This window comes from Sprattus sprattus (genome assembly GCF_963457725.1).
Source record: "Sprattus sprattus genome assembly, chromosome: 8".
NCBI lineage: Eukaryota > Metazoa > Chordata > Actinopteri > Clupeiformes > Clupeidae > Sprattus > Sprattus sprattus.
In genome coordinates, this window is record NC_137927.1 from 25,283,928 (window position 1) to 25,304,837 (window position 20,910).

General features: G+C 43.2%; 1 long non-coding RNA gene across 1 annotated transcript; it reads left to right on the forward strand.

The window, feature by feature from the left end:
• The first annotated feature begins 9,101 nt into the window (after positions 1 to 9,101).
• On the forward strand, positions 9,102 to 10,494 carry LOC308369599. Its single transcript, XR_013968760.1, has 3 exons — positions 9,102 to 9,378; positions 9,695 to 9,780; positions 10,200 to 10,494. It is a non-coding gene; the product is annotated as an uncharacterized lncRNA (long non-coding RNA).
• Positions 10,495 to 20,910: the final 10,416 nt, after the last annotated feature.

Genomic DNA, 20,910 nt, shown 5'->3' on the forward strand with positions numbered 1-20,910 from the left:
GTGTGTTTCGCGGGTGTACATCCAACCCGCAGCTTTAGAGAGCTCATATTCATATGACTTATGACAAGGATGTTACCCTGGCAGCGAAGCTGTCTGAAAAATGTGAGGAGGACAATGGCTTTGAGAAATGAGGCTGATTTCTACATAGCTGCTGCTGAGCTGGACAGCCTATGTTTCTTTCTGTAGGTCCGAGCCAATGCTGCATTCCGTGAGAAATATGAGCCTTGGCCTATTTTCACTTCTGTTTCCCTTTTCTAAAGGAGAACATTAAAAGATCACCAGTCTGGTGGATGCGGAGGTCACGGGGAGGTCATAAGCATTAATGGCAAAGCACCTCATGTAACAATCATTAGCACTGAGACTCGGGAGCACTGAGCACCAATTAGAGTACATCTCTGTTTGTGGATGTTACATATTGCAAAGCAAATGTTGCATGTAGGTCAGGTGCGAGGTGCCAAGCAACACCCTGTGGTTTACAGGGATAGGTCTCTGTGATGCCTGACCATTTTTCTGTCTTTGTCCATCTGGCGGTCTGTTCAAGGTTTTGTAGAGTCAGGCAGGTTGTCAGTCCTCCAAATCACATCCCGGGCTCTGCCGGTTGATAGCGTCCTTAAAGAGTTACCCAGTGCACCTTGTGATTGCTGCTTGCCAGGGTTGAGCTCAGGCAGGCAAGAGTGGTGGCCAGAGAGCTACTTGGACCGGGGCCCCCGTGTTTGCTAGAGAGGGACCGGGCTCGTTATGCCCTTGAGTGAAACGTGACCATTAATTAAAGTGTCCTTGGCTTAATAGGGATCCGGTTCTGGCTGGGTCATCGGGGAAAACAAGTCTGGATGGTGCGATCGGTTCACTAGCCTCTTGCCCACTTGGTATGCATGCAGCCGGCTTAGCAGATGGACCTGGGTGACTGTAAAAAATAAGAATATGATAATAAAAGTCCACAAACTGGGGACACAGTGCCGTATGCGAGGGAGGAGAAAGTAGGTCCTCTCCAAATATCCATGCCTGCATGCGGAGGGAGGGAGGATAGGAGGGTGGGGAGCCGCCGTGGGTTTGTCATAAACCACCTGCTTGACACCAGCCCATCCATGGGGGAACATACTCGGAATAACACCACCATCTCTCAGAAATGTAAATGGAATGTTATGACATGGCGCACCAAGAGGGCAATCCCACTCAATACAGAGTCATTAAGCGAATAAAAATAGCCTATAAAAATAGCTAATGGAAGAGCTGGAGCTCCATTCCAAAACAAATTGGTCGGCTTCCTCTTAATATATGGCTATTGTTGTAGGATAGCGCTTTTGTGCTAGTTTGCAGGGCAGGATTCTTACTGGTGTCATCTTTCACTGTTTTCATGCCTCTGGATGTTTCCTTTGTGAAGCCCCAAGTCTTTTTCTCACTGTTTGTAGGCATTGTTAAGGCCTTACCCCCACCATAGCCTAACCCTTTCTGGCGTCTGAGTCTTTCGCTGTAAGCGCCCGTGTTCACAGCAAACTGAATTTACCATGGAAGCTGAGAGCATTCATGACAGTTTGTCTTTCCTCCTAGCCCTGCCATTCTGGATACCAGACAAGGAGGAAACATATTTTGTCTACTTGAAATCCACCCCAGTGCCTGCTTTAAAGATGCCGATCTGCAACTCCAGAGCCTCTGGCGTCTCATGTCATGAGAGATCAAGTCAGTTAGGACGTGAAGACATATTGTGTAGCGTTCTTAGACATTGAAATACACTCATTCCACAGCGTAGCAAAGACGTAATATCATAAAATATCACAGCCAATGAACCTTTAGGGAAGTGTCACTGAACAAACATCAGCATCTGTAATATCAAAAACTGATGATGGCCGTCAGGATAACTTTTTTGTTTTTGTTTGTTTAAAATTCACTGAGAATAAACTCTTTGTTTGTGCCAGTGGGTTCTCAGTGCAACAATAGCATTTGTATTCAGCATCCATTAATTCCGAGCAGTATCATACATGAGCACCTTGAAGCCAGATGTCACGGAGCGCTGTTATTTCACTTCCTCCCCTCGCTCCGAGTGCAAACTGCAGAAATTAAACATTATTTATGACGAGAGTGAGAGGAAAGTTAATTTCTTCCGCGGCTGCCACATAGCAGAAGGCTGCAGCTGCTGACGAATGATTGGGCAAGTGCACTTTAGTGGCTAGAATCAGTAATGTAATTGTAATGTCAGGCTCAATAACCAGTATAAGAATGCAGGGCACGGCAATTATATTCTTCATCTGCAGTTTTGGTTACTTCCTCATTGGTTATAACTGGATATTGATAAATCGGAACAAAAGCCATATCCCAGTATCAACCTGATGGGCATATTGTTGTTTTTTTTCTTCTTCTGTGGCTTAGTAAATCAGACTAATGTGTCATGGCTATCAGCTGGGCTGTGATGGACTTGCCCATGTTGAGGGGAGCACTGTATTTTTATGAGTCACTGATTCCGTCTGTGTTCCACTGCACTGAATCGTGGGATCTTGCCAACCTCAGAACTGCAATCTGTCAATACACCCTCTAGTGCTCCCATGTCTGTTGGCTGTCAAAAAGCTTTGGTCCAATGCTTCAGTGCAGTGTCAACTGGTGCTTTAGTCTTTGTTAATTAGGACAATTTAAATACAGTACTGTTGTACAGTAAGACTGCTTACTTTGAAGCTTGACAGTCTGAAAATATCTAAATGCAAATGTTAGCCTTCAAAACGGCACTGCAGCAAACAACTCTATTCACATTTCACTCAACATTTGAAATAATGAAATTAAATATGTTATGATTTGACGGGGTGATATTTCTTTCAACATTATATTTGACGATTAGTCTTTGCATTCCCTGCTCTGTTTTTTAATTAATTGCACAGGGTGTGAGATTTTATTCTTAACTGCATGGCAGCTTTTGTGAGATAAAAATGGAGTGTATTCTGTCTTCAGCAATGCCTCTGAGCTATTCTTCAGGACCACAAAGAGGATGTGTGCTGGTGGCGGTGATGGTGGTGGGGGAGGGGGGTAATTGACACATAGAAAACGGATGAAAAAGAGAGGATGATGAAGGCGCCGTTGCATTGTCATCCACTGGCACTGTGAAATGTTGAGTTCCCAGCGCCAATTGTCTTCCGGCCAGGGCCTGCGTGCATGATGCCTGGGCCTGGAACAGAACTGTTTCAACAGGCACCCGCCGCAAAAATTCCCTGAAAGGTTCTCCACTGTTATCTCACTCTCCGGGCATCGGCAGACAGGCCAGATTGCCCTTCAGATTGGGTAATGAAGCTACTTTATCAAAGGCTTTTATGGCCATTTGGTTCTCACTTCATCCCCCACCTTTTTTTTTTTTTAAACGGAGAGAAAAAGAGAGAATGTGAGATATCTTTGCAGCCGCTCGGCACTGTTCAGGCTCAAGCCGTTCCTCCGCAGACAGACAATTCACTGCTTTCTTGGATTTGTTCATTATATGGATGTAGCAGTTCCCAGTGCTCAGTGGGGTTTTAACGATTTGCCTCTGATTGACCAAAACTGTTAAACCTCTAGAGAATATCCTTCTAACGTGTGCAGACCTCACACTATATCATTTATTCCTTGCCGTCTGCTTTGGGCTGATATTTCCGGAGCGGGAGGCGCGCGTGTGTGTGGAGTGCTTCTGCAGTGGTGAGTTTACCGTGTGGCTGCCCCCACCCACCCAAACCCCCCCCCCCCCCCCCGAGACACCTCTCCGCCCCCGCCACGAGTGACACCTGGAGAGCGGCCGCCATATGGATCCGGCTTCAGAGACCTGCGGTTACATGTGTTCTGCCAGTGCAGCGGGAGCGAGTTGCCAATCTCTCCCGAGCCGAAGGATGGCAATAACAGATGCCACAGAAGGATAGCGCTACAGCCCCCTCCTGGCCCGCGCTCGCTTTGCTAATTAACCTGCAGAGGCCTCCCAGCAGAGTGCACGGGGGTGGGGGGTGGGAGGAGAGATAGGGGTTGTGGGGGCCCAGGGAAAGACGATAATCCAAGGGGAAGAGCGATGGTTCCGCACGACTCCCTCGTTCCACCGCCTCCGTCTTGCGGGTGGCGTACTCAGTCAGTCGGTGTGATGCCTAAGTGCTTTTGCACATTGACAGTCGAAAAGGGGGAGTTTGTCTACAATGCAGGTGTGTTGGCAGGCTGCGTGGGATGAATCCAACCTCAGAAGAGTCTGTGTGCTCCTGGCCAGGGCTCCTGGAGTTGGCAGGAGCAGCGGTTTGGGGGGTTGAGTGATGGCTGGAGTGTTAGTCTTTTAACATATGCTTTGACTGAGTGTGCAGACAGGGGTTTGTTTGGCGCTAAAGTGATGGCAGGAAGCTTACACTATTGTTTAGCACCACAGAAATTAGTTCCTCAAGGAAATTGCAGACTGATTTTTCCCTTTTGTTTTGCGTCAGGTTTTTTTTTGTAGATGGTCGCTGTTGCAGCTTATGCTGGCTTCAGGCTCTGCTGCACACTGGAACATCTTGAGACGTGTGCAAGCCCACAACTTTCTGAAATACAACCCAGCCCTGCGAAAAAAAAAAGAAAAAAAATTGCATGCGTATATTTTTAAACCGGAGAGAAATGGATCCGAGGTGACAATGGGTCTTTCCATCCAAACATTTGTCAGTGTCAGATGTTTTCTTGGCCATGTGGAAGGGAGACAGATTGCTGCTGCCGATTTGTGTTGAAAATTGCCTGAAAAATGTGATAACTACATGGGAGGGGGGGGCACAGTGTGGGGTGGGCGAAACAGGAAGCAGATGGTCTCCACAAGGCGGAGAGATCCACTGTAACATCGGAGGAGCTGGGACCGTATGGAGAAGGGGGGCCTTTGCCACTTGCCCGTGGCAGGCTGCAGCCCCGCTGTCTCTGCATGGAGTGCCAAGGAAGGAGGAGGCAGCCATGGTAACAGGGGGAGAACGGGGGATGAAAACAGGGGGAAGGAAGAGGAGGTTAGGGTCAGATACGACTAAAAACTTTCTCTGAGTCAGGCCTCTCCATGGTGTCAGCACATGAATGATGCCATTGGAGCTGCCAAGTCTGAAGTTTTTTTTTCTTCTTCTTCTTCTTCTTCATCTCCCTCTCTTCTGTCTTCCTTTTGTATGTTTCCCTCTGAATTCTTGTGGGCTTTAATTGCACTCCTCAGGGACGCAGCCGTGAGACTCATTCAGAAATAGACTAATCGCATTCCAGCCTCTCTTGTCTTCCCGTCGTTTCATCAGACACCACATCATCGCTGGAGCATGAACACTGTATATTAGCCGTCGCATTCATGGCACCACAAGTTTACATTTAATTGCCTATTTGTGATACTCAATTTTTAACTATGTTTGTCCTCAGCCAATTTGAAGCAGTTGGTTGCCTTTACCATGCATGTCACACAATATTGTGTATGAACTAAGCATTGTGTTTTGCTGTGATTGCTCTTGCACTGGCAAAGGTCACCTATCCAAAGACAGACGTATCAGCGTTACAGTCACAGATGATGTGGTTTGTTTGAACATTTAACATACGTCTGACAAAGTGCCTTCCTCATTTTTGGTAATTAAAAATGTTTAAAGGTAGACTCCAGGGGTTAAATCAGGCCAGGGTTGTCCGACACTCAGCCCATTCACTCCTCAATGTCATCAGGGGATGCTCAACTTCACTGCATCCATCTTCAACTGTATGTATAGGCTCTATATTATTTTCACAGTTCTCGGTCTTAAATCAAACAATGACTAAAATATGTTTTTACTCGTACCATTACGTCTAATAACTCTTGACTAATTGCAGCGGTAGTGAAGCCTATATAAAAATGCAGAAGTGAATGTAAATTAATCTGATATTCTTTTTACTAAATTTATTAAATTATATTTCACTAGATGTGGTTTAGAACAGCTACAAAACTGTTACATTAAGGAAACGGGCAAGCTCAAGTTAAGTTAAACTGTCCAGTTAGCTAGCGTGGTTTGAGCAGAATATCAGACCAACTGATGATGCCATGGCTGTGTGTTAGGTGTAGTGTGATCATTTCTTAGCTGTAACATCACTAATGTCTGTGTTTATTTAAATACTCATGTAAAGAGTAGAATGTAAATGAATTTCTTTTTAATGTAATTATTAAAAAAGATCATATGTATTATCTGCATTCATGCACATGAATTCATTCATATTAATATTCTCTCCTCCTTTGGTGGAAATCTAACACCACCATTCCTGTATTTGATACTGATATATGAGAGAACTCTTACAGAAAGATTGTACTGTTATCAGCTGGTCATTTTGCAAACTGTAGAATAGAGTACAGTAGAAGGTTGTCAGCACAGATCAGACGTTGTTATAGTTTATGTACAGTAAAATCTTCATGTCAAATGATATCAATCATAAATTGTTTTTGATTCAAATGTAGGCCTCTGTATGATTTTATTTAATATTTCTCCTGTCACTGTTGAGGATGGACACACATGTGCACCCATGGCAACCGCCTGAAACCACAGAGCCCCCCCATTACAAAACCCAATTTAAACCCTAGTATGTCTTAAATTAATTCTGAATATTGACTTCCGTTACAGTTAAATGCATGGCACTGAATAGTTGATTATAGTCAGACTGGATGCTAAATCATGGAAGCAGATAACATTAAGTTAAGCGTTACCACACTGACCCAGTGGAAATAGTCATTTTGAGTGATGGGAATTACATTACAAAACATTAACCAGTTTTGCAGGAAATTAACTGTCAAGCCAAGAAGGTAGCCTATTTATTGAAAACACAGATATTTTTCAGTCTTTTTGGCGCTCATGCATTTTTTCATTATGACCAACAAAATGAATGCAAAATAGATCCAATTTAGCTACCAGCCATTTGGCATTAAATGATTGTTATTTAAAAAGAACTTTTAAAAATAGCAGACCAGAAAAAAAGCATATTAATGTGTCTTTCAGTCCATTGTTGATGGCCACTTGATGGGCAGTAATGGCCTCTTTACCCATTGTGTTTCCATTCAATGCGTGACTTGGTCAGTGCGTTAAACGGTGGGGTGTAAGCGATGGCTCTGTGCCTTTGCCCAGGGACTTTACAGGCCAGCCAGTCTCAGCGCTGGCGTTGTGCTCAGTGGCTTTTCTCCCAGCCTCTCCTGCGGTTGCTCCGCCAACCTTCACATCGCACCAAATCATCACATCGGCGGGCTGCAGCCCGCTCAGTCCCACGCTCACCTGCAAATTAGCGCCAGGCAGCGACACAGGTGACAGCCCATCTCAGCCTAGCTATTAAAGCGCAGCACACAGGCTGATTTTAGCCTGTCAGACACTACCCTGCCATACAGGACGCGCTGACAGCCAGCCGGTCCTGTAATACCCTCACAGGCAGGCTCCCTCAGAGGGGCACTAATTACCCTCAGGTTCGTGCCGGTGGGCGTGGCCACTTCTGGGGGCTATCTGCTAAAAAGGTCACAAAAACAAGCAGAAGCTCACTGAATTTGAATATGACTGTGAGGTCTCTGCACATGGATGTTCTTCATGGGGAGTCAGGCACTAAATGAAGAGATGTTTTGCTGATATTCTCAGAAAATCATTCCAACATTCCACCAAAGACTTTGCATATTCAAATTCAGTTGCACTCTCCTTACAAACTTAATATCTAAAAGGATGGAACAGCGTCATTATTCATGCTATGGCCTTTTGCCAAAGTAAACGACAACCTTCCCCTGTGGTGCAAAAAGCCAGTGGGTCTGTGTGTGTGTGTGTGTGTGGGTGGGTGGGTGGGTGGGTGGGTGTGTGTGTGTGTGTGTGTGTGTGTGTGTGTGTGTGTGTGTGGGTGGGTGGGTGGGTGGGTGGGTGTGTGTGTGTGTGTGTGTGTGATTGAGAGTGTGTTTGTGTGTGTTTGTATGTGTAAGTGCTTTTTCCACTATGTGAAAGCAACAAGGGGTTCGGCTCCCCCAAGATGTATTCTGTTTTTCTTTTTTAGATTCCACACCACTGAAAGACTCTCCTTGAAACCAATTACTGTCGTTTTGCTTCCAACCATAATCAGTGAGTCACCTGCTTTGGATGAGTCGCTGTGCTATATATAACTTTCATTTTCCACACCGCAGTCCAAGTGCACCTTTCCAGGACTAACCCAGCCGAGTACACCTGAATGGACACATGCACACCGGAACAGAACGGAAACCTCCGATGCATGTTAGCATTGTGGCATACAGAGTGAAACCCGAGCAGTGGAAATCTAAAGCACGCCTTCTGCTGACTTTAGAAACATTTCAAAGGTCTTTTGAGCTGGCCATTTTTGTTATTTTAAAAAGGGTTCAGTGTGAACAAAGGTAGTTTACTTTATTTTCTCTGTGGTCTCCAGGACAGCATGATGATCATTTCAGCTGTTGTGTACTCCTTCTAGAGCTATGTAAGGCAGCTCTCGCCACTGAATGTAAATGTGCAACAGTACACGATCAATCGTCTTTTGAACTCGTCATCCCTCATGCTGTGATGCATCAGCATTCAAATCTAATCAGATTCCAGTCTTTCAATTCACAATTAATCAAATGAAAGAAATATGTTGGTAGCATTCCATCAGTCAGCACTAGATTGGAGGATGATACAATAAAAAGATCATCTATATGCGAAATGCTATCTCATTTATAAGCTACCCATTTCCAGGTGGCCCGAGACAGTATCAAAAATAATGCATAGTCCTCATTGAGTAAACATAGAATGTGTACCTTGCTTCTCCCTTGGCTGACACATCCATTAAAAGTACATCAGGAAACATTACTGTACAGACAGTGTGTACGTTTTTGCATCTGATTTGGTGGAGTTTTGCTCTCTCAGAAAAATAGATTTTTCATTCACTTCTACATAAGACACAACAGCAATACAGCTATACTTTCATGCTTTTAGACTTTTTAGAGATGTACCAGTGCTATTGTGCCTCGCAATTAGCCTTCAATACTAATTTCACTAATCTTCTCTAGAAAAGTAGGATACATATCCTCAGTAAGCTAACACATTTCTCTCAGAACTGTATTTTCCCCTTAATTCTCATTATAAAGATTTTAGATAATGTTGTCATAATGGGGTGGAAGGCATTTAGTCAGTGGGCTGAGACCGTCTATCTTGCTTAGTTCTCGAGTTGATAGTTACCCTGCAGCTGTGAAGCTAATTTTTTGAAGGAAGCTGAACCAGATAATAAGAAACATATAGCCGTTTGTTTCCAACGCGGGAAGTTGCACATTTAATAGTATTTTACGATTAAGTTCTCAAAAATATCATCAAAGTTTTCCGGCGTGACGTCCAATCAAAACCGCGGATTGGGTATTTCAACCAATTGCGTTTCTCGGTGACGCATCGTCACACCAGGAAATGCACATCGACTTCATCTGACGCTGGAAAATAGCTGAGATACAGCTTTGAGGTAAGAATTGTTTAACTTCGAGTGGATATTTCAACACATGACTATTTTTCTTGTCATAAATGAAACCTGTTTAAGGCTACATGTTGTTAATTTCGTCAGTATAGGGTGTGAAACATTGATTACAATAGACGTGAAGCGAGATCCCCTCTCCTCATATGAACATGGCCATAGGTGTCTACTGAACAATTTTCTCCGACAAAGTCTCTCCTCCCGTTAGTCCAAACGACGAGCTTAATTACAACAGTCAGACAATTTAAACATTGACAACTGCGTAGCACTTCTGTGAACTAATTTATGTCTAATAATATCTCTACAGGTAGCATCTTAGGCTACAAGACCCCACATGACATCCATCAGATCCCTCGTCCATCTGACTGGTGCAATATATGCCACTTCCTCTCGGTAGGCTATTTCATATTTTAATTGTTTATTTTTTTTTCATGCATATGAGGCAACCAGCTGGGAGTAAACCACATGGCAACACAGACAACATGTAGACAACAAACTCATGCCAACATAATGCATTTACTGTGATGCAGTCTCACATGTAATATGACATGGTTTGTAAAGCAATGTTTGAAATTGCAGTTGCAATACAACGAAGTTATTTTCAGGGGATCTAGTGAAGGTGGGGTCTGTTGTAAAGGTGACCACGTTAAATACAGGCCTAAAGTGCTGGGGGAAAATCCTTTTGTATCCATAGTACGGCCCTTGGGGCTTTATAAAAAAATTGAAATGACATTTAAAATGAATTGTTCCTCACCCCTGTTGTAATCCCCTGCTATATTATAGTATATTTTAACGAAGTCCTTTACGTTCAGGAACAAAAACATTGCAGCTGAGTGGGGAAATCCAGAAACCTCCACCCTGAGGTGATCAAGCAGAGCCAGTGGACCTGTGGCCATGAAAAGCCACATCTTGTTAACCTGGCTTAATTTGACTTATTGTCATATAGCCAGTGGACTGTTCTTTTATTTACTTGCGAATCAACGTCACACAAGGAAGGAATACTGCATGTTCCCTTTGTAAGACATTGGTTTCGAGATACTGTTTCTTTTTAATAATGTTCATTTATTGTATCTTGGAAATTATCTGAATAAAATCCAATAACAGTCATCACTGTCCGTGCCTTGCTTTATTCAGGGGTCACTTCTATTAAGGTTATGTGGCACCAGCCTGTCAAGGGCGTTTGGCCTTAAATATTTCACACAATCACTGAAGATTGCTAAGAAGAGGTTCAAGCAGGTGTCAGTGTGGAGGCCATGGACCTTAATGTCTCAGTAATTAAGGAGTTTCATCTACACCATTTCTCTGTCATGTCAATGTCTTGAGTTACTTGCTCAAACCCTGTTGGGTACACAGACCTCATATAATACAGGCGAAAAGGAAATCATACTCTGAGTACAAACCTTCACTGTCCTTGGCTGCCTTTTCTTTCCCTTTCGTGCTCTTTCAATGTGTGCTTCATTGGTGAACAGCATGTAGCATTTGCGGTGGTATCCTATTGCCATATTAGCTGGCAATTCCTGGTCTTATTCCAGATTTAAAGCCTCTAGGGCATTTCTGGCCACTTCCCCCTCTTTGCAGGGTTGCAGGTTCAGCCATGAATGGGCACACTGCAGGAACTTTGACCAACTTATATTTGAAAATTGTACTACTCACTTGACAAAATGAATTTATTTATTAAATGGGAACTTAATTTGCATTATCATACATTAAGAAAGTCATTGACTTTTTAACCATAGAAAATGATTGGAAACGCAAAGATGAGGCAACATCACCTACTCCAAGACTTAAAGTAGAGAAAATGGTGTTTTAACATTCAGTAATAATGTATTACACATTATATATAATGTGCCTTATCTAAAATATGTCACTCCAGTTGCAATCTCCCCTCCAGACAGCGACACCCGAGGTTGCTTACGTCTTGTTCTCATTGAAACGCACGGTCTCAAATAGTTGCCCTGAAAATTCGCCCGATCAAAAAACAGAGACTTTACAACGATATGTTCGCCAAATGTGCACGAAACGAAGGTGGAAACAAAGCAAATACAGTTTGGTGTATTTTTATGAATCCATCCTTAAAAAATGGGCTTCACAGCTGGACGGTAAGTATTAAATGCACAATTCGCGGGTCCAGCCCACCACCTAATTTGGTGAAGTTGGACTTTACCTTTAGGTCAGTGGGTGAAGAACAAAAACAACTTGATGAAATGAAAGGAGAATGAACAGTGTTTAAAGGGCAGAACACTCAGTGCAGTTCAAGAGAACAGACTGGAATAGCCAGAGAAACAAATGTGCTTAATGCTGGTCCAGTTAGTCAAGTTGATCTATAGAATGGGTCAACAGGATTGATGTACATTACCTTAAAAGCCTCTGAATATATAGCCTGCTGTAGGTCCATCACAAGCACTACAACTATGCAAACTGACAATTGTGTATTCATGTGGACTATAAGTTAGCTTCAATAACATGCTGTTAATTGTGTCAGAGGGTAGGCTCTGCCTCAGCCAACGAATCAATTAGTCATAGGCATGTTACCCTGACTGACTTCAGATGTGCAGTTCATTTGGGCCCGTATTTATTTTCACACATTTATCCCTGTTTTCAAACACCCTGTAATCTAATGCCGGGCCTGTTTGTCTACTTTCCCTAGACTGCAAAACACTGCATTTGGAAAGCATTTAAAATACATAATGTCAAAACGCTACTAAAGTTAGCATGCTAATCAGCTTGAGCCGCACCATCCTCTCATAATACCACTTTGTACCACAAGCGGCGCTAGTGGCTCACTGTAGCGAAAACCGCAAAGCAAAGTAATGGGCTGTCATAAACCCACGCTGTCAGGAATGTTTTTAATAATCTCTTATATCTGAGAATAAACAAATTACAGTACAAAAGTGTTTTCAAACTACAAAGGGTCAATCCATTTTCAGTTAATTGACTGAATTTACAAATGCGTCTCAAGTACCTATCCTGTAGTTGGTAGCAACAAGTTACTCAGTAGAAGGCTTTAGTGTTTAAATAAGGACCTACAATGTTTGCCTCGACTAAGTTAGTGTAAAATTAAAATAGTCGGTATTGATTGACATTAGCCTAGATATTTATATTCCGCATCATTATTAACGTTTTCATGCTACATGTAGTCTTCAGCCTCTGTTACCTTGGCCAAACTTTTTGGTTACTTCTGTGAAGGGAAAGGAGGTAGAGGTTCACAAATGTAGTCATATACTGTCCCCAACCTGCTTTGGGTAGGGAAGTATGAATTAATGTAGTGTGCAAGGCGAGACTAAGCCAGGTTTACATATACTTCCTTTAAAGCAATCATGGAATGTAATAGATGTACAATTTTCTTTCTGTGGTGATAATGTTTATTTTCAAAGGTTCCAAAATGAATGTCCAAAGAGTGAACACAAACATTTGGATAATATCAGATTTTAGCTGTGAGAGTGGAGGATCATGTACTGTCACCTCATTGTATGGTCAACACATTGCACATTGTCAATATATTAGTGATGGAAGAGAGAACTCTGTCGGCCTCTCGCTCACTCCCTCACTCACTCATCAACTTGCACAAATTCATCTATCCAATGAGATAATGGCCTTGTTGGTTCAGCTGTGGACACGTCACTCAATACAAGAAAGCCGTCACTTGCCAAAAACGCTAAGTACATCATCAGTATACAGAACATGAAAATGAAGTGATATTTAAATAACTAACACTAGAGTATGTTGCATGGAGCTTTCACACGGTGCATATGTCCCCTGCCTCTGTCTTTGTGGTAAGGAGCAGCGAGTGATGAATGGCTTCTTTTGTTGCTGTGTCTGGCCCCCGTCTGGCCAGTATGTTTCCTTCTCACTATCCTCTCTCTCTATCCTCTCTCTCTCTCTCTATCCTCTCTCTCTCTCACACTCTCACACGAGGAGGCAGCCTGCTGACCTTGTAGAATTAATTTCAAGGACATGGCCCTATTGATTGACCCGCAGAAAGCAGTCGATAACAAGGTATGGACAAGATTAGCTTGGAGGTGCTCTGGCAAGGCAACCCGAAACATCTGTAGTCTGCATTACTTTTGATAATTAAACAGTAATGACCGCTAAGTAATGATTGCCAACCTCCAAAGAATCTCTATGATGGAGCCATAAGATAAAACCACTGTGCCTATATACATTCTACAATGTTTTTATCACCATTGCATGATGACTGTATAGCCATTTCTTTAAACTGAAATACATTTGTATTTGTGCACACACACAGAGGTGCCAATGATCATAAGTGGCGCTGTTTCAGGCACTGCAGGAGACTATCATTATGAGATGTAATGAATGGCACGGCGCAATTATCATAATATTTCAGGCTTCATCACAACATGAAGCTCAAGCACTAACCACCCTGTTCTTTTTTAAGGACCAACAGGTTTGTGTAATTAACATGATTATTAGGAGCAATGAAAACATGCATGTGTTTACAGCTCATCTAATTACAGTGCAGCCCTGTTGCCCTTTAATTAGGGTTCTCCGTAATGCTATAAATTGTATCCCATCTTAATATAATTTCACAGGGTTCAAAAGGGCTCCTTTTGATGCACCAACAGGAATCAAAGATACTTTTGAAAATTGCACATTTTGTCTGTTTGAAGCAGCTAATTTGTGCAGGAACAAAAAACATCGTCAACTTTCTTAACTTCAACTAAATGCCTACCTTAGAAGCTCACTCGCATAGATTTCTTTGTTTATTTATTTATTGTTGACTGTTGATTGTTTCATACCCATTGCATGAATATGTTGTGTACCAGAGCAACATTGTTTACGACACTATCCTTTATAAGAACACATCATCTGAGCCCTTTTGGGTTTTAAATACAGGATATGTTTACCACTGTACAGCTAACAGTCACTTGTAGAGTTGAGGGCTTTAGCCTTTTCCAGGACCACAGGGCGTTTGCCTTCTTCTCTGTCTGGAAGAGAGATCTGAGGCACACTCCAGCAGCTCTATCCCGGCTTCCTTCTCCTCAGACGATCACCATGGATACCTCAGATCTGCCTCTCACTCCATGTGTCAGGCCTTCAAGTCTGTTGTCACCGCTTCAAAGCTAAGCCGTGCCTGTGCAGTTCACTTTGAGTTTGCATTGTCAGCCACCTCGAAACGTCTCTTTCTGGCGTCCCGACAGCCCCTCCATTAGCACAGACGTTTAGGAGAGGGGTACTTGTGCAATTGAAGTCGTCTATGCTCCGAGACCTGGCTGACGGCAGTGGCGCTTCTAGCTCCCCCACCCACCTCCACAACACAAATTGCGTGCACACTGGTGTTATATTATCCATAACAATTTAGCATAAAATCAGCAAAAAAAAATTATAATACGTCTGTGAAACTATACGTTCACAGTATCATGAATTAATTTTATTTGGTAGCATTTGTGACTGATTTTCCTAATTGCATAAGTGCCGTACCAAATTAGAGTTGAGCTGTTTGATAGGTTCCCCCCGCTCCCCCTACCTCCTGCTTCCAGTGGGGAGACCTGAGGTCAACCCACCCCCGCACCCCTCCCCATGCCATACTTCTGAGTGGGAGGCTTTCCCAGGCCTGTCTAGCTCCCAAACTAGTATCAGGGCACTCCCACAAGGTTAATTGACCTACACAGTGACATGATGAGTGATAGAAAACCGATCATGCTAATGTCACCATTCCTTTTATTGTGCGCAGGTGCCCCATGTCACCTTCGGCCGGGTGCTGCTCTCTGGGTGGCTGCCCATGTCCGCCACGCCTAGAGCTGCAGCTGCCTGACCATTTTGAGGAGTCACCCTATGAGTCATTATTAGTCATTTCTTATAGGTCAGGCACTCTCTCCGATGTTTAATAATGCATATCCTTAACAATGGAAGGACATACACCCTGTGGATTTGACCAGTCAGTGAACATTTGTGGGTTGTCAAAACTGAGATGGACCTTTCTGTTACAGGTATATAATGAACAAGCAACTCATACGACCAGAATTCCATTTCATTCATATTATTTTAGTTTCGTTTGGGTTGTTGGGACAAAGGGCAGTAATAAAAGAAAGCTTTCAAAAGTTACATACTGAATGGTGCAGCGCAGATTATTCAGAGGAATACACAAAAATGTTAATGATTTGGGCCCAAGGCAGTATTGCCTCCTCATATCCTTTCTATGTGAAAGCGTCCAGCAGAGATGAAATAGAAATTGGCCCACATTATGAGAACGTCCTCAATCCCTCTCAGCTAAAGCAGCGCTAATGTAGGCTGGCTACCACCGTGACGCTGCTCAGGCTAGTTGGTTTTTATGACACTCTTCCAGAGCACGGTTTGAATTAATAGCGCACACTTTTTAACTCCTAGCCAATGTCTTGTCTTGTGGCATCTTGGGAGCCATAAAGGTTTTGCCCCAGAGCAAATCCTTTGAAAATGAGTCTCCGCACCACGCAAACCTACACCTGCTCTTAGATCTCCCTAAATGATTCTAGCTCCAGGCCGGCTATTGTTCCCTTTGATTTCCATGGAAGGGGATGTTCTAATTTCCCAACGGAGATGGAATTTCTTTTCTTTCTTTTTTCCACACGTTCTTTTTCAGTTATTCTGAAGTTGAGGTCCTCTTGCTGTTGATTACATATATATGTCTGCAGCTCATCGCTCACACCTCGCTTTCAGTCCACTGAGAAGAGCACGGCAATAGCAGCCAGCCAAGAGCACTCAATCCTCTTCTAGAGCACTCCATCCTCTTCTAGAGCACTCCATCCTCTTCTAGAGCATTCCGGGACCAGGCAGCGCACCATTAGCAGTTATTTTTTTTAAAGGTTTGTTTTGGGGCTTTTTGCCTTTAATCAGGTAGGACAGTCAAGGTTTGGACACGAAATGAGGTGGAGAGAAGAGATGAGGAGTGGGATCGGGAAATGACAGCGGGTCCAGATTCGAACCCGTGTCCCCGTGGGCGTTTAAGCCCGTATATGGTCGGGGCTACTGCTTGCGCCACAGTGCCCCCCCCTATTAGCAGTTCTTGCACACGTTCTTTTTCAGTTATTCTGAAGTTGAGGTCCTCTTGCTGATGATTACATATACAGTACGTACGTATATGTCTGCAGCTCATCGCTCACACCTCGCTTTCAGTCCACTAAGAAGAGCACCACAAAAGCAGCCAGACAAGAGCACTCCATCCTCTTCTAGAGCATTCCGGGACCAGGCAGCGCACCATTAGCAGTTCTCGCACACTTGTCCCATTCAGGCAAATGAGACGGTGGGCACAGACGGTGGCGGCCATGCCAGGGCGGCCACAAAGGAATCATTGATCCGGGATACAAATACAGCCTAGCAACGGAAGAGATAAAGTGAAACAGCCACCTCTTTTTTTCTTAGGCCTTGCGTGACACTCCCACGTTTCTTGTTGAACTTTAGAGCATATTATAACTTCTTGGAGGAAAAAGGGATAATTTGAAGAGGGGCTTGGCAAATGAGCTTTTAAATCACTCAGGACTGGATGAAATGGAGTGCGGGGAGGCAGAAGAATGGTAATTGGTGTGGGTGGGGTGGGTAGGTTGGTGTGGGGAGGCAGAAGAATGGTCATTGGTGTGGGTGGGGTGGGTAGGTTGCATCCCTGTGCAGGCCTGCTGCTGGGCACTGAATGTAACACCCACTCATGGAACATAAATTAGTGGAGTCTTTGTGTTTCAACTACTTATTTTTGCGTGCAAAAATGTACTGAAACTCAAACTGTAATATTTAAATGACTCTTACAGTGATACCACTAACAAGCAGAATTGTATACATTTCAGGTGTTCAAGCTTCAGCTTCAGCTTCAGATGGACCAGACCTCCATGTCTCCTTTGACATGTCAGTCACTGCTCAAGGAAATTATATGTTTCAAATACTTAACGTCTTGCTCATCCACTGTAAGAACCCAAAGAGACATACTCCATGTATCTCACACTCTCTCTCTCTCTCACACAAACACACACACACACACACACACACACACACACACACACACACACACACACACACACAGCCAGAGACTCATGAGAGTCATGTTTGCCTGCCAAGATCTTGCAGTCATCACACGTTAGGCGTTAGATCATTCCATGAATATATAATTATACGGCTGCGATTCTCACGGTCATTTTATTTTTATGATGTTTGTCACCTCATTCCGACTGCTGCTCCTGCCTCGTAATGCTATTAAGCACGTTCTTGTCTCTCTAATGCATTGCTATCAACTGTGGCAGAAGCATGAAATCCAGATATTTATTACGGTCGTTATGGGATGTCACATATTTCTGCTTTGCTAAGGCATGTGGTAGAGACAACATGGCTTTTAATTGCAGTGCTCATACAATAAACATGTACAATTAGACTCAGTTTACAGTTACATACTGTTTACATACTAATGTAATTCTGTTTGGTGAATTTATGTACATTTGTAGATATGCCTTCCTATGTCTCTTTGCCCTATTTTGTCAGCCAGAGACAATTTAGGACAGATTTTATGTAGGACATCTTTATCTAAAGTACTTATTACCAAATGTCCATAAATCTAGGTGAGCTCTGTAATTGGATTTTTACCAGAGGCAAAGTAACCACGGTAACCCCAGGGGAGGGAGACCTGTCCCTCCATTCCGTTGCTTGGCACATTATTTCAGAAGTGTTTGCTATTTATCAAACACATCCAGGAGGAAGCTGACATAACCTCACAACGAAGCGAGTCATAAAAATACACTTCAAAAACTGATAGAGAGGGGTTTTGGTCTTCCACACAGTCTCTTGATAAATCAGGAAGTCCCTAGGCCCCCTAAAATCAATTTTGAGGTGTTGTTGCTTTGGTACATGTATCTTGTTTTGGCTGATGCTCAGCATCTAACATCAACATTTCCTAATCCCCGGTGATCACTATGTGGTTGAGGTCAGATTATTCACTTGAGTTGTTGTTTAAAAAAAAAAGTTGGGGAAAACAATAGAAGGCTCCATGAAGACCAGTGTGAATAGAACCATCATGATGTTCACACCACGTCTCTGGTGATGTGAGTCTCGAGGCCCATGGCTGTCACTCCGAGGAGGAATGTTCTGTTAGATTTTAGAGCTGCGTCTCATCTGTGTCTGTGGACATCCCTCATGACAACTGGCATATGCTTATTATATCAACATTTGGAATGGCTGTTATTTCAGATGACAAAAAGCTTCTATAAAGTTTTACATCAGGTTTTAAAAGACAGAGTTATGTTATTCATGTAGTGACAACTGAACTGAATAGTTCATTGTATTCTTGATATCGATCCCACGTATAAAAAATACAATGAGCAAGAAAAGTCAGCTCTTATGGTATGACATTTGAACACTGAAATTCATAACATAAGGTTATGTCAGCAGGAATGTATGTTAAGCTAGGTGTTTTGACCCATGACATCCAAGTTGACATAAGAGAACCCCTACCAGATGTAGTCAGCCTTTATAAATGTTAATGTGTACATATACACTGTTGTCATGAATATTTAAGAAATTGTGTTGTTGCTGTATAACGACTGTGCCTAGCCACCCGAACAGAAAAGTTGTACTTGTGTGCAGACATGGATATATGAAGTAGTTAGACCTGTATAATAAGGGCCCCAAGATCCTTGACTGTGAGATCTTAATTCTGGAGTGGAGAGGTGTTTACGTCACTTCTCTGCCTGTGAGAGGCTAGCAGGATCACAGAGGGTGTTAATCAGCTACCCCCTGGGTCAAGTGGGCCGCACCTTGAAAGGCTTTCCCTGACGCTTGGCAATAGGACCATATTTATGACACTCTGGATGAATAGACCAGACAAAGGGACACGGCAGAAGAGGACTGAATCATAGATGAACCCAATTATCATCTCTGAGCCATTAACAATGTTCTATTCAAGTGTGCTGTTCAGGGCTGTGGGTGTCATCCGTTTCACTGCTTCCTCCTTTACGCCCAACAAAATAAAAAGATAAGATAAAATGAAATGTGGCCATGCGTCAAATTAAATTCTAACATGTTTGAATATGATTTCATTGGCTGGGATTGTTTGTTGGATTGGACACATTTAATAGCCATAGCCATTTTGGGGAACAGTTTGGATATCATTGTCTTTTTAATATCCTGACTTCTTTTTACCCCAGAGAATCGATTTTAGGGGTTGCGTGGGACGAAAACACAGTGCTCAGAAGAATGGAAAAAGTGGAGGATGCTGTAGGAACGAAGGGTTTTCTTGACAGGGTCTTTAATCATAGCCTGGCCAGTGCAGAACTGTTGGGCTGGGCCACTACTGCCTCAAATAAGAGGCCCTGACCTGTGGTATAGTGGTATAGTTCACAGCAAATTGAAGCCATAAATGGATCCATTTTATGGGCCCGTGTTGGGCTGTTCTGGGGTAATGAAGACAAAGGCATCTGTCACCATTACAACCCACTGAGTAATTAATTGAGTTCCATGAAAAGGGTCCAGTGGGTTGAATTCTATATCCATATGTTTAAAATTACTCTTCACACACACAGCACATTCTTCTTGTTAAACACAGTTGAACAGCAACTTCATGTTTTCAACTCATTTATTCTAGTTTAAATGTGAATTTACTTTTGTCTGGTGAGTAGACACTTACATTTTTCATTATTGTTAGTATTTCACAATACTATGCTTCTATTCTTTGTGCAAGTGTAAAACCTAATCCCGTTTGAATTAAAACTGGTGTAAGGTACAAGACCTGATCTGGGCCTTATCCACTCTCTGTGTTTTGCCTGTCACCTGTTCAGATTCATACACGTTTACCTGCTGTGGTTATCTTGAAAAGCTGGAGTGAGAGCTGGAGAGAGTTTGCAGACAGTGTTCCCAGACAAGAGCTGTGGCCAAGCTGTCTCCCGCCTGTCAGAATCCCCAGTTGAGGCAGAGCAGAGCTCAAAAGCCCCGGTGACATCACTCTTTCATAATGCAGGAGCGGGTCAGATGAGTTCCTGTGTCCAATATTTACACGGCACTCCAAAGGAATTAACACAAACATTTGCTCACCAGGGCCCCAGGATTCTCCAGCGCAACTACTGTTTGGAGGAATCATTAAAGGGGGCCATTGAAGGTGAGGGTAAGCAGTGTGTAATATTAGCCCCTGAATGAATGGTAATGAAGTACTGAGTTTAATTTGGTTGGCTGCCGTAAGTGAATATTGGGCTTTGTGCTGAGAGCAAAAACTAAAAAACTCATCACGCATAGACTTTTTTGGTGCGTGTTTTAGATATATATATAATATTCTGCATATTAGCTAGAGGTCTGTTGTTTCTGCTGTAGTGTCTATCCTAATATTTGTTGGCAAACAGAGGTGTTGTGCAGCAGGTTCTGTCGGCTCATATTTTATTGAAAGCGTGCAGGGTTTTGAAAAGGCCTGCGATTTCCCCGGGAACAGCTCAGCCCTAGCAGACTCCGTGAGCTGATCTTTTTACATCTCCCCAGTAAGTAAACAGATCTGTCAGCAGAGGATTCACGAGTGAGTGTGTGCATCTGAGTGACTACACTCCCACTCACACACACACACACACA